Raw genomic sequence first — 14,300 nt, forward strand, 5'->3', positions numbered from 1 at the left:
ATAAGCTTTCTGATGTCTGAGTTCCACTTCATGAAATTTCAATGTAGGCTAGAGTTAGTACATGCATATCCTCAATACACACTTCATAAATGTTAACTATTATTATTATTTGAATGTGATTGATGGAAGGTAGTGTTGCTATTTTATTTAATTTTCAAAAAGTAATTTAAAAGGACAAATGGGCCGAAACCGGTTTGGCTCAATGGATAGAGCGTCGGCCTGTGGACTCAAGGGTCCCAGGTTCGATTCCGGTCAAGGGCATGTACCTTGGTTGCGGGCACATCCCCAGTAGGGGGTGTGCAGGAGGCAGCTGATGGATGTTTCTCTCTCATCAATGTTTCTAACTCTCTATCCCTCTTTCTTCCTCTCTGTAAAAAAATCAATAAAATATATAAAAAATAAATAAATAAATAAATAAATAAATAAATAAATAAAAGGACAAATGGCGTTCAAGACTGGTAATCATTCAATAATGAAAGAAATCAAAGAAAAGTACAAAATATACATGAACCATTAATGTAAATGGAGGATAAAATTGTTGACATTTCATAAACTGTTGATAATAAATTTTGGATAATAAAACATTTAATGTCGCTTGTTAAAATAATTTTCTGCCAAAAATTATTAAAATAATAGTCAACAAATAAAATCGGCATCAATGTTATTTCTTAGTAATGTATGCCTGAATCAAATGAAATGTCTTAGAAAATCAGCATACGTATTTTGAAACCACATCAAATCGATCTTGAAATGGATTGTAATGATATATCCTTAGATTTTATTTGTGCAGTCCCTGAGTCTACTTTGGTGATTCACCAGAACAGATCTTACTCCTTGATTCAGAGATACAGGCTGCATCTAATTGTTTCTACCATATCAAGCGGCTTCCAAGGTCATTATGACAGGGCAAGAGGCAGCACAGAGAACTTACCCTGCTCATCTCTGCTTTAGCTTAAAAATGTTACACATCTCTTTCATTTATCACCTCTTTGCCAGAATTAACCACATTGATGGAGCTCAGGAAGAGTGAGGACATGAAGATATTCCATATGCAGCAAGTGGCCATGTTAGTATATGCAAAAAAAAAAAAATTAAAATTGGGGAATATATAAGACATGAGAAAAATATAATAAAGAGTAAAACATTCTTAAGCAATTCTGTCCCAAATCATTGTTTACATTGCTTTCCTCCAAAAGTGTTTATGTTTTAAATAGATCAGTGTGTCTGGATATGAGAGCATATTACTGACTTTTGATAATATAAAGGGAAAAATGCCCAAGGAAATGTTATTATTCATACTTTTATTATTTAATTTTGTGGTGATTTAAAAATTAAAATATGGTTATTTTTAGTAAATATCTTAGTAAAGAAGAAGCTTAAAAATTAGATATCCCTCTATCCACCCCATTGAATTGCTCTACACTTAATTTAAAAATTAATTTTTGAGCATTTTATTTGGAAACTCAACAAACCTGAGACACACTATTTATCATCACTAGGTTCAAGTGATACAAACATGACTAAGAAAACAGAGAACCTCTTTTTATATTCTAGCTGGTCAACCTCAGTAAGACAGTACTTGTGCAGATAAGTAAGGTGTTTTTTTAAGAGGTTGCAACATGGTTGAGGAGATAGATATAAAACTAATTGTGATGGAGTTTAATAAGTATGAAGATGGAGGTATGGGCAAAGTATTACTGTATATGGAAAAGTAGAAGGGATGAGAGAAGTGCTTATTATAAAGAAGGCAGTTGGAGAGGTATTTTTCTGAGAATATTTTTTCAAGAAAAATGAAATGTCAGTGATTGAAAGAGTAGGAGGATGGTATTACAGTAAACCCTCAATTTTGCAGACCTCAATATAATGGACTTTGGACTTAACAGATAAAATTTCGGTTCATATGTCATATGTGAAAATTAACACCCTGTTAATTTAAAAATGCTTTTGAAGCATAGTAACCTCCATCTTATATAAAAACTGCTGTTTGAAAATTTAACCCTGCTATTTTGGCTTCTGTAAATGCTTGATTGCTTAAATAATAAGGAAAATAAGACTACTCCCGTTCCAGAGAAGCCATAAACCCAGATGAAGTTATCAGTGCTGGCGCCACGCCAAACCTTTGATTGAGGTCTCAAAGCCCCAGTACATAGGGCTCTTTAAGAAATTGCAAAGGGGACTGGAAAAAACCCATATTTGGGAGACAAAGAAGGTAAAGAAGATATAAACAGAGAAAGTTCCTCTATGTCGGGGCCCAGAATTTGAAATACAATTTTCTCTCGGACCATGCTTAATAATAATAAAGTGTAACTCCATCTCTCTAAGCATTGCTTGGTTCTTCTCCTGTCTTCTGTAACACTTTTAACCAAAATTTGCTTATAATTAAATTAACAGGTTTTTTTTTTGTTATTAATTCGCTGTTATTTTTAACAGTAAGCCATACTTGGAAAAAACGTTGTAGTAATTTCGCCAACATACAACTATAACTATAGTCTACATCTTTAAATTCAAGAGTTACTCACTGCTCACACACAATGTTTGGTGAATGGGGAATGATTACAACATGATCACAACATGTGGCACGTGGTAATTGGTTCTGTTGTTGCAGGGCTTGACTTTCTGCAGCAGCTTTAGTGACTATGCTGCTGATGTTCCCAAGTGTGCTAAACCACACCCAACTCATGTGCATTTGTTTACTTGTGGTGACTGTGTAAATTTAAAATTACTGTAATACATAATAGAAAACTTTTCTGTGAAATTAGATTTTTCATACATAATTATAATTACAAAAATGTGTCTAATAATTAAAAACAGGTAAACTAATTTGTGAATTTTTAAACATACACGTTCAGAAAAACTACTTTATCATATAATGGACTGTTAGATTTAACAGACACCCCCTCACCCAAATTAGTCCCTTATATTGAGGTTTTACTGGAGCAAAGTTAGGATTCTGCCTTCCCACAGAGACTGGGAGATACAGCCCCTATCTTTCCTGATGACTGCACTTCAAAGGAATGGCTTTTAGGTCATTAAGAAAGACACTCTTGAGTTGTATAAGATTCATATACATTTCAAAGAGGAAGAGGAAGTGCTCCAAGAAAGGGTGGTCCAGATTGTCAACAAGTTTTGGCTGGAACAAATAGTAAATCTTTTGGCAGCTTTGGGCTTTCTCAGGCTGGTGCTTTAAAGGGGTCTAGGACCTTGGTCAGCAAATTGCGGCTCTCGAGTCACATGCGGCTCTTTGGCCCCTTGAGTGTGGCTCTTCCACAAAATACCACGGCCTGGGCGAGTCTATTTTCAAGAAGTGGCGTTAGAAGAAGTTTGAGTTTAAAAAATTTGGCTCTCAAAAGAAATTTCAATCCTTGTACTGTTGATATTTGGCTCTGTTGACTAATGGGTTTGCTGACCACTGGTCTAGGATTATCCTAGCGATGGGGCCTTGAGTTTTTAGAAAATAGGTAAGTGTTTAAGTTTTTAATATAGGGGATGGAGATGGATAAAATCGTTGTGCTGAGAGTATGTTGTTTTTGTAGATGAAGGTTGAACTTAGTAGGGAAAAGGGTGAGAGGAGCCTGGCTAGGAGAATCTTTGTCAGCTCTCATGATGGTCCTTGCAGTTGGAGTCGTGAACCATCTTATGTTCACTAAGAGCCTTTGGGGAACACTCATGTTGGAGATAGGAGGAGGGAATAGTAGTGGAACGATGGAGAGAGACAAGACTGTTTATAATCATAAAATTAAGTAAGGAGAGAATTATGAGAAGAAAAAAAGACATTTTGAAGAGTGGCATGTAAATCATGAAGACATAGCTGAGAGTTGTCAGGAAGAGTAAAAGGCCATTGTATAGAATTCAACATTGTAGTTGCTTTGGACTGAACTTAGTTTAGAAGGCCCTTATCCATTCTAGGATGGGAATCATAAGAGCATCAGGGTTTTGAAACCTTGGAACTCATGTTTTTCCTGGCAACCCTGGGCACAACAATGTTAGCTTAATCTTGGTCGAGTCACTGTTTATCTCCAGTTACTCCTGAATGACACAACTATAATTACCCACATGCTCAATTTTATAATAGCTTATATTTCTTTGCTTCCCATAGTGTTGATACATGATAGAGGGATTTGTTGAGACCTGTTTGAGTCCACATAATTTTCAGCTTAGTCTGGGATTCAGGCTAAAATTTCAATATTTAACATTTTTAAACCTGAAACACACATACATAGACTCACATAATGAAAGAGATTAGGAAAAAACAAAACACTGTTAGTGAAAAGTGTGTCAGTCTGTTTCAGTTCTACCTTAGGGCAAATTGCTCCTTTGTTCAGGGAAAACCAAGTAAATAGGCCAGTTTTGTTTTGCAATGTAAAGCAAAGACTGTTCTAACATGGAAATATTTGAGATCCTCTGGTTTCAGGGAATTAAAACTGTTTAGGGGATGATAGTAAAAGCTTGTCTTTGTTAAAGATAAATTGCATTTCTGCAAAGAAATTTGCTTTTGGAAAAAATAAAATGTGTTTTAGTAAGTAGGATAATGAGGACAAAAGAGAGAGTAGAGTTATTGCCCATTCAAACCCTTTGAATGGGTTGGATATCCTCTTGTTAGAGGGGCGAGGGCCTCAAGTTAAGGGATTTGCATTCTTGTTAGGTGGCTTCATTGAGATATTTGAGTCTCTAAAAGAGTCAAATTCACATGGTTAAGAGTCATGCAGTTTTATAGCTGTATTCATTCACAGGAACCCACATAATTAGTAGCTACTTGGATTGATATATTTTTTCCATTATATATCTGATCAGTCATTTTTGTATATACTAGTAATAAAATGATTAAATTTGTTTTATTTATTTACTTATTGCCTGCCATCTTACTGAACACTCATTAGTTTTCAGTGGATTATCTAGTTTTCCAGGTGTTTAATTACACTATTTTTCCAGAGTAAAGTTGCTCCTTGCTTAAATTTTTAGACTATAATTTAATTTGTTTAGTTTTCAGTAAATTAGACTGGTGAAAAAAGATGTTGAGCTCTTTAACATTGAAAGGATTTAAGAAGATAAATATTCAGAGAAATGTGTACAGGTGAAAGCTACTGCTATGGTTTGGTTGTGATTAGAGTTGACACTAACTATTTGCCAGTGTGTACTGAATATCAGATTGTTCAGATTATGTCCTGGCTAGTACCCTCTGCTGGTGCATATTCTGGTATGTGATTTATTAATAGCCTTAATAATCTGAGGAAATAAAAATGAAAGCCTATATATGAAAACTGTGTCTGAAAGTCATTTTATTTATTCATATATTTTTAATCCTCATTTGAGGATATACTTTTTTAAAATTTTTATTTATTTTTTTATTTCAGAGAGGAAGGGAGAGGGAGAGAGAGATAGAAACATCAATGATGAGAGAGAATCTTTGATTGGCTGCCACCTGCATGCCCCACACTGGGGATCAAGTTCACAACCCAGGCAAGTGCCCTGACCAGGAATCAAACCTTGACTTCCTGGTTCATAGGTCGATGCTCAACCACTGAGCAACACCACCTGGGAGAGGATATATTTATTGATTTTAAAGAAAGGGGAGGAAGAGAGAGTGATAAAGAAACATCAATTGATTGCCTTCTCTATGTGCCTTGGTCAGGATCAAACCTGCAACCTAGGTATATGCTCTGACCCAGAAACAAACTCAGCCTTTCAGTATCGGGGGTGGTGCTCCAACCAACTGGGCCACACTGTCCATGGCCTGAAAGTTATTTTAGATAACCAACTTATTTTTTTTTACTAATATAGAAAAAAAGTCTCCAAGTCTTTAAACTAGAGAGGCAGTAGTCTAATTTATAATAAGCAATCTACCTGAAAATCTATGGCAATCTATTCACGTTAAGTAGTTAGGAAAGAGGAAATAATCCCTCCAGTTAATAATTTGTAAAGCATTTTAATAAATAGATTGAAGAGAAAGTTGCAGGTATTTAAATTTACTCTAATATCTCCACTGGCTGCTAATTAAATCATATATTTATGAAAAGAGAGAGAGAAACACAGAGGAAGAAAGTATCTTCTTTTAGACCTTACAACAACCCTGTGGCTAGACTCATAATAGAAATATCACCATTTACCAAATTAGAACCTAAATTTTCAATTTATTGATGCTTATTCTCACATTATTTTATATGTGTCCTTAAAGATAGCTCCGGGTCTTCTTTAATAAATTATATAACATTTAATCCATGCATTTAAAGTGCACAGTTCAATGTTGTTTAGTCTATTGAGTTGTGCAACCATTATTACAGTCAATTAGATAATATTTTTATTACTACTCCCCCTTTAAAAAACCCATATCAATTAGTATCAATTAGTAGTCACTTCAATCTTATTTCCCCCATCCTCCCTAAGCACTGGCAACCACTAATCTACTTTCTGTCTTTAAAGATTTGCCTACTGTGAACATTTCATGTAAAGGGAATTATAGATTAAGTAGTTTTATGTGACTGGCTTCTTTCACTAAGTATAATAGTTTCAAGCTTCATCCATATTTTAGCCTCTATTAGAACTTCACTGTTTTTTATTGCTGGATAATATTCTATTATATAGATGTGCAGTACCACCTTTTATTCAGCTACTCATCAGTTGATTGACAATTGGGCCATTTCTGCTCTTAGCTATCGATAATAGTAAAAGTGAAATATGCTAATTAGACCAGACATCCTTCTGGACAACCTTCTGGATGAACCCGGGGCTGCCAGAGAAGCCTGGGTCCTGGGTACCTACAGGCAGCCTGGAGGGAAACCCGGGTCCCGGGTGCTAGAGGGAAGCCAGTGCCGGCAACCGGGGGAAGGAAGGCCTACTCCTGCATGAATTTCATGCATCAGGCCTCTAGTTATGAATAAAACTGCAATGAACATTTGTGTACATTTGGATACATACTGTATTTCTATTTCTCTTGGGTGTAAACCCAGCAGTGGAATTGCTAGATCATATGATAATTATATGTTTGACATTTTGGAAAACTGCCAGACTTCTCTCCAAAGCAGCTGCCCCATTTTACATTTCTACCAGCAATGTATGAGAGTTCTAATTTCACTACATCTTTGTCAAAACTTGTTACGATATTTTTTATTACAGTCATTATATTGGATGTGAAGTATGATTTTGTTTTTCATTTCTCTGATGGATAATAACATTGAGCATTTTTCATGTTCTTATCAGGCATTTGTATACCTCATTCAATTCGTATGCTCATTTTTTCCTTGGGTTATTTGTTACTTTATTGTTGAGTTGTAAGAGTTCTATATATATTCTAGATACAAGTCCATTAGCACATTAATGCTTTGGAAATATTTTCTCCCATTCTGTAGATAACATTTTTACTTTGTTGGTGGTGTCTTTTGAAACACGAAAGTTTTTAATTCCTATGAAGTCCAACTTGATTGCTTGTCATTTGTTCTTTTGGTGTCATGATAAAGAAGGCTGTGCCTAATCCAAGTTTATGAAGATTAGTCCTGTAGTTTCTTCTAAGAATTTTATAATTTGTCTTTTACATTTAGGTCTAATATATATATATATATCTCCTATCTAATAATAGAGTAACATGTAAATTACCATCACTCCGCTACGCCCACGATTGGGCGGTGGGAGGCTGGGGGGCAGGACTCGTGGTGGCCTATCTGGCCATTGAGAGGCACGGATCCGCTGCCACTGAGGGGGGCTACCCTGCTGTTGAGAGGCGCAGGGGGTGGGAGTCCCACCCCCTGCGCCTCTCAACTGCCAGATCCATGGCCACTGAGGGGGCCTGCCGCGGACACCCAGCTGTGCCTCTCAAAGGCAGGGTAGCCAGGTGTCCGGGGCAGCCCCCCTCAGTGTGCCTCTCAACAGCAGGGTAGCCCCCCTCAGCAGCCGCGGACCATCAAAAGCGTGGGAACTGGGTGCCTGTCTGATCCAGACAGGCACCCAGCTCCACCGCGAAAAGCGAAAGCGTGTAGGGGACCCTACATGTGCATGATTCAATCATGCACTAGGGCTCTAGTATATATATATATATATATATATATATATATATATATATATATATATACATATATATATATATATATATATATATATATATATATTTACTGTGTGTGTATATACTAGTATATATACCGTATTTTCTGGCATATAAGACAACTGGGCATATAAGATTTTCCTGGGTTAAAAAGTCATCTTATAGGCCGGAAAATATGGTAACTCTACTTTTCTGGTATATATACCATATATATAATATGTATATATGTATATACCGTATTTTATCTTATACGCCCAGTTGTCTTATATGCCAGAAAATATATATATTATGAGAAAAAAAAATCCAGCATTATTCTTTAGCATTTCAATATATAGTTGTTGCAAACCATTCATTGAAAAGATTGATTTTCCCAATTGAATTTTTCTCATATTCTTGCCAAAAAGTAATTTACCATAAACAATATGCTTTATTTCTGTACTATCAGTTCTCTCCCATTGATCTGCATATCTTTTCTTATGATACTACCACATTGTTTTGATTGCTGTAATTTTGTAGTAAGTTTAAAATCAAAAAGTGTGAGTCATCTAACTTTTTCCCCCCAAGATTGCTTCAGCTATTTTTGGTCTCTTGGATTTCCACTTGCATTTTAAGAATAGTGTATCAATTTATGGGAGAAAATACTGACTTGGAATTTGATAATGATTACATTGAATTTATATGATCTATTTGGAAACTATTACCTTCTTAACAATATTGTCTTCCAATTCATGAACCTGAGCTACCTTTCTATTTTTAATCTTTATTTTTTTCATTGATGTTTAATAGTTTTCAATGTATACTTTTAAGATTAGATTTTTTTTAGTAAAATTATTCCTAATTTTATTTCACTGTTTTGTATTTTCTATTCTTTTAAATACTATTATAAATGGAATTGTCTTCTGAATGTTATTTTTGAGTTGTTCATTGAAACTGTTTAGAAATACAACTGACTTCTGTATGTTGCTCATCTGCCCTGCAACCTAACTGAAGATTTTACAATTCTAATAGTTTCTTGTGAATTAATTAAGATTTTTGTCCATATAAAACATGTCATCTCCCAATAGAGATCATTTTACTTTTTTCCAATGTGGATAATTTCTTTCTCCCCACCCCCCCCCCCCCCTCAGTTTTTCTGACTAAATCTTCAATACCAAAGCTGTATGGAAGGGTATGAGTAGGGATTATTTTCTTGTTCCTGGCCTTATGGGGAAATCTCTCACTTATTCACCACTAAGATGACACAAGGCTTGGGCTTTTCATAGATTCCATTTATCACTTTGGGGAAATTACCTTCTATTTCTAATTTGTTGAGAATTTTTATGATGAAATCGGGCATAAGAAAGGTTTATGATACATAAACCTTTAACTCAACCATGTAAAGTATAAGCTCATTGCAATGAGGGAGACTGAACACAAGAAGAGCTGTAGATTATCTGACCTAAGAAAGCAAGCAAGCAAGAAAGAAAATAAAAAGGAAGGAAGGAAGGAAGGAAGGAAGGAAGGAAGGAAGGAAGGAAGGAAGGAAGGAAGGAAGAAAGGAGGGAGGGAGGGAGGGAGGGAGGGAGGGAGGGAGGGAGGGAAGGGAGGGAGGGAGGGAGGAAGTGAAGGAAGGAAGGAAGGAAGGAAGGAAGGAAGGAAGGAAGGAAGGAAGGAAGGAAGGAAGGAAGGAAGGAAGAAAATAAGAAAGGAAGAAAAGAGGATTTTTTGGAAAGGATAGTTTATACAAAATTTAAGGATTTAAGTAATGTTTTGTTAGGCTTAATGTAAAGCATAGCCATGTGTACTCTGTGTAGAGTTCAATACGAGGTCTACACTATGAATTGGACCCAGTTTCATGTTTCTCTAGAAACTACAAATTTAAGATAGATGTGCAATGTTGCACCCAGAAACTTCTTATTTTAAACTCTGTACCAATCTTCCAACAGGAAGCTTTATGATACTCCTTGACTTTAGAAAAGATGCCAGTGAATAGGGATTAGTACCCTTTCAACAGGAAGGCCATTATGACACTTCAAAGTTACAGAAAAGTATCAGTTCTGTTAACTTTGTAGCAGTATTTATCTATAACTTTTTCCAGCCAATGAATTCAATGTTTTGTATATGTGACTCTCTTCCAAGCACATCCTTTACTGCCATTTGCATCCCATAAGCTCTTATCCTGACTTTAGAACACTGTACAGGCAGGAAGGAGCTGCTGTCCCTACTTCAGTGATGATCTCTATGAACTCTTCTGAGTAGCTGTAGAGTAAGTCGTTGGTGTCAATGTGCCAGACTAGTAGGATCAATTTTACTGCCCATTGCTGTGAAAACTACAATTTAGCAAATTAGTTTAGCAATGATTCTGAGTTATTTGCCTGCCTTGTATCTTTGATGAATTGATCTCATCTTTTTACTTCTATCAAAGTACATTAGCACCTCATTCATGCTTAGCCAAACCCAATTACCTGGTCAAAGTGGGGAGATGGGGAGGGAAGGGGACTCTTTTACTTTGAAAGTGTATGAAGTGAGAAGGTGGTATTTTTACTAGCTATTCATCAGACATATGAAGCTGCTGAATTAGCACTGTTAGAGTTATTTTCTTAATTATGTCTGTTCTATATCCTCAAGTTCCAAGAATGTTTAACTCTGTATTGATTTAGTCTGTTCAATATTTCAGGACTAGATGATCAGATATATAGGTATTTTACTTTAATTTTCAAACTACATGATTATCTGCTAGGACTAGTAATTCAAAGCTCTTATTGTACCTGTTTATCTGATTCAGGAACCTTAATGTACACACACACACACACACACACACACTCCTCACACCCATGCCACATGACCCCACGTTGCATTAAATCATCATAAAATGGACATAAATATCTTGTTATCTTAAGTAAAATATTTTTTGTGATTTTTTTTAAATTTGGCAGATGTTTAATTGACAATTTGTTAATGACAAATACAATTATAAAGAATGAGATATATTTGAGAAAGAAATATATTGCTGAAATATTTTTAAATGTAGCATCAGATTATGATTAAGTGGACTGTCAGGCTGTCATCTATTACAGAATAGAATAAAAGAGATTGTACATGGACAGTGAGGTGTATCATGTACTCTAGTAACCCTTACAGTGTTACTAGGTCAACCATAGAAAAGCATCAGCTTCCTCTCAATGGTAATGCCAAATGGTTTCTTTCTAATTTGTAGAAAAAAGTTGCCATGAAGAACATCTGTCAAAGTCGTTAAAGGTGAAGGTACAGAGTGAAGCTGGATTAATGATTCTGATTTGCTTGGAATTTTTTTAAGCGATGCCATTTCTCATTCTATCTGTGAATTCTGAAGGAATATAATGCTGCTTATACTATTAATGCAGTTAGTCATTTCTTAAGTGATTTGATATTGCAAAAAATACCATGGAATGGATGATTTATTATTTAATAACTGAAACACCTTTGGCCATTATCAGCCTCCAACCTACTCACTTCAAATAAGAACACATTATGATTCAGATAAAAAGAACTTAACAGGTTTTATTATGATTGTGTTTTATAATGTTTCTTCCATCATCTCTGGATTAAGTTTTCAATCTAATCACCCACATTATTTATTATAAATTGTTTTGTTGACTGTGTGAGAGGAGGCTACTCATGGTGAATTGCTGGTTTTACAATTCACCCAGAGTCAGACAATTTAAAATGAATGAATTGTTTGATTGGTTCCAGCTTAGTGTAGATTGAGAATAGTCCTAGGTGCTTAAACTCATCTCTAAATAGTAGTGCTAAAGAATATAGGCTTTTGGAAGCAGATGAATCTGCACTAAAAATTTTGCTTTAATACTATTAGTTCTGTGACCATAGGTTTCAGTTTCCTTCTTAGGAAAAGATGAACAATAAAACCAACTTCACAGAGTAGATTTATACATAAGTGATGTATGCTAAGCAAGTAACATTTTCAAGCAGAAATACAGAGCTTAATAAATGGTAGCTATTGATTTTTATTAGTGGAATTTTCTCAATTCCATGTAGAAAAAGAGGATAATGACAAAAGTTTAGTCTCATTAAATAAATCTAGTTCAAATGGCTTTAATATTGTTTCATTCCCACTAAATTCTATAGACCACCAAACTAAATATTTACTCATTTTAAACTTTAAAATAACCCTTTTTATCTACCTACTAGAGACCTGGTGCACAAAATTTGTGCATGGGGGGCGGGTGTTGTCCCCTCAGCCCACCCTGCATCCTCTCCAATCCGGGCCCCCTGAGTCTGACTGCTGGGGATTGGGCCTAAACTGACAGTCGGACATCCCTCTCACAATCCGGGACTGTTGGCTCCTAACCGCTTGCCTGCCTGCTGGCCTGATTGCCCCTTACTACTGTCCCCCCTGCTGGCCTGGTCGTCCCCAACTGCCCCCCCACCAACCTGGTTGCCATCAACTGCCCCTCCACCAGCCTGGTGGCCCCCAACTGCCCCCACCTGCCGGCCTGGTCGCCCCCACTGCCCCGCATGCCAGCCTGGTCACCCTGAACTGACCCCCCCGTTGGCTTGGTCATCTCCAACTGCCCGCCCCCTTTGTCCTGGTCGCCGCCAACTGCCCCCCCTGCCAGCCTGGTCATCCCCAACTGCCCCCCTGCTGGTCTTGTCGCCCCACACAGCCTGCTGTTCAGTCATTTGGTCATCCCTCACTAACCCCCCTGCCAGCCTTGTCACCCCACGCAGCCTGTGTTTGGTCATCCCTCTGGTTGTTTCGATCATGATGGCCCCTGGCTTTTTATATATTAGGATTTTCTGGATAATTCCTTTCAGAGATTTCTTGAGAGAAAAACAACAGAAAGGATCTTCCTGTTAAATGTTAATTTCTTAGTATAACTGCTAAAGCTATGCACATTTTTTTCTCAAATTTGACATGCTAGGAGTAATAACTCTGAGGAAAACAGATAACACGAAGGAAAAAGTATAATAATTTGTTTATACTTAAACTGGAGGCCCGGTGCACTACATTCATGCACTGGGGGTCGGGGGTCCCCTCAGCCTGGCCTGCGCCCTCTTGCAGTCCAGGACCCCTTGGGATATGTCTGCCTGCTGGAGGGGAGCAGGCATATACCTGCAGGTGTACATCCCCCAAGGGGTCCTTAGTACTGCCGCAGAGGTGGGAGAGGTCCCGCCACCGCTGCTGCACTTGCCAGCCATGAGCCCGGCTTCTGGCTTAGTAGCACTCCCCCTGTGGGAGTGCACTGACCACTAGGGGCAGCTCCTGCTTGATCATATGCTCCCTGGTGGTCAGTGCATGTCATAGCGACCGGTCGTTCCACCATTTCGATCAATTTGCATATTAGGGTTTTATTATATAGGATATGTACCCAGGCACCTCTATGAAAAATAAAACAGCTACCCTATGTTATTCTAGAGATTGGGGGCACAATTTTAAGCAATAATTACTCATTTTTCACATTGTTATTTACATATATTGGAATCTACATACTACCATTTATCTTTCTTTAACATTTACAGCATGGCTTAGCTGGCAATTCACTTCATTTTCTTTTTTTTTTTTTTCATGTCAAATTATTTGAATAGAATCAAAAAACTTCCTGCATTAACTTATTAAAACATTCTCTATCACTTACTGAGTTGCAAAGGTAGAGTTAGATTTTGTCTTCTTGATACTATTGCAATTTTTTATATGTTTGCTTTTCCTTGACATCTCCAGGTATAATATCGAGAGGAAAACATTATGATTTTACCTGATGGTATCTCTGCCTTATGATTTTCAAAAGTATCTCTAAATTGTTAAAACTAGGTACTTTTTGAAAATTAATATTTAATATCCTATATAATAAAAGCCTAATATGCTAAGTGTCCAGTCATCCAGTCAGCCGTTCAACCAATCAAAGCATAATATGATAATGATATGCTAAGGCCACTCAACTGCTCACTATGATGTGCATTGACCACCAGGGGGTAGACACTCCCACTGGTAGGTTATCTTGCTGCTGGGGTCTGGCCAATAGGGACTGGGCAAGAGGTCCGGATATGCCCTGGAGCTCTCATGTGGTCCCTCCCCAGCTGGCCAACCTCCCACGTCCCTCCCTAGCCCTGATTGTGCACCTGTGGGGTCCCTCGGCCTGGCCTGCACCCTCTCGCAATCCAAGCTGAGGGAGCCCCCTCTGAATGCACAAATTTTGTGGACCAGGCCTCTAGTATGAAAATAAAAGACAGCCACCATTTTCCTAAATAAATGTCAATTACTTAACTGAGTTGTTTTTTTTAATGAGAAGATTCA

At 37.1% G+C, this 14,300-nt stretch overlaps 1 protein-coding gene across 1 annotated transcript in view; it reads left to right on the top strand.

Annotated features, from left to right (window-relative positions):
• Positions 1–14,300, top strand: part of LRP1B (LDL receptor related protein 1B) — a 1,721,287-nt gene that overhangs the window by 1,373,199 nt on the left and 333,788 nt on the right. The gene's annotated exons all lie outside the window — the stretch shown is intronic.

This window comes from Cnephaeus nilssonii (genome assembly GCF_951640355.1).
Source record: "Cnephaeus nilssonii genome assembly, chromosome: 10".
Classification (NCBI taxonomy): Eukaryota; Metazoa; Chordata; class Mammalia; order Chiroptera; family Vespertilionidae; genus Cnephaeus; species Cnephaeus nilssonii.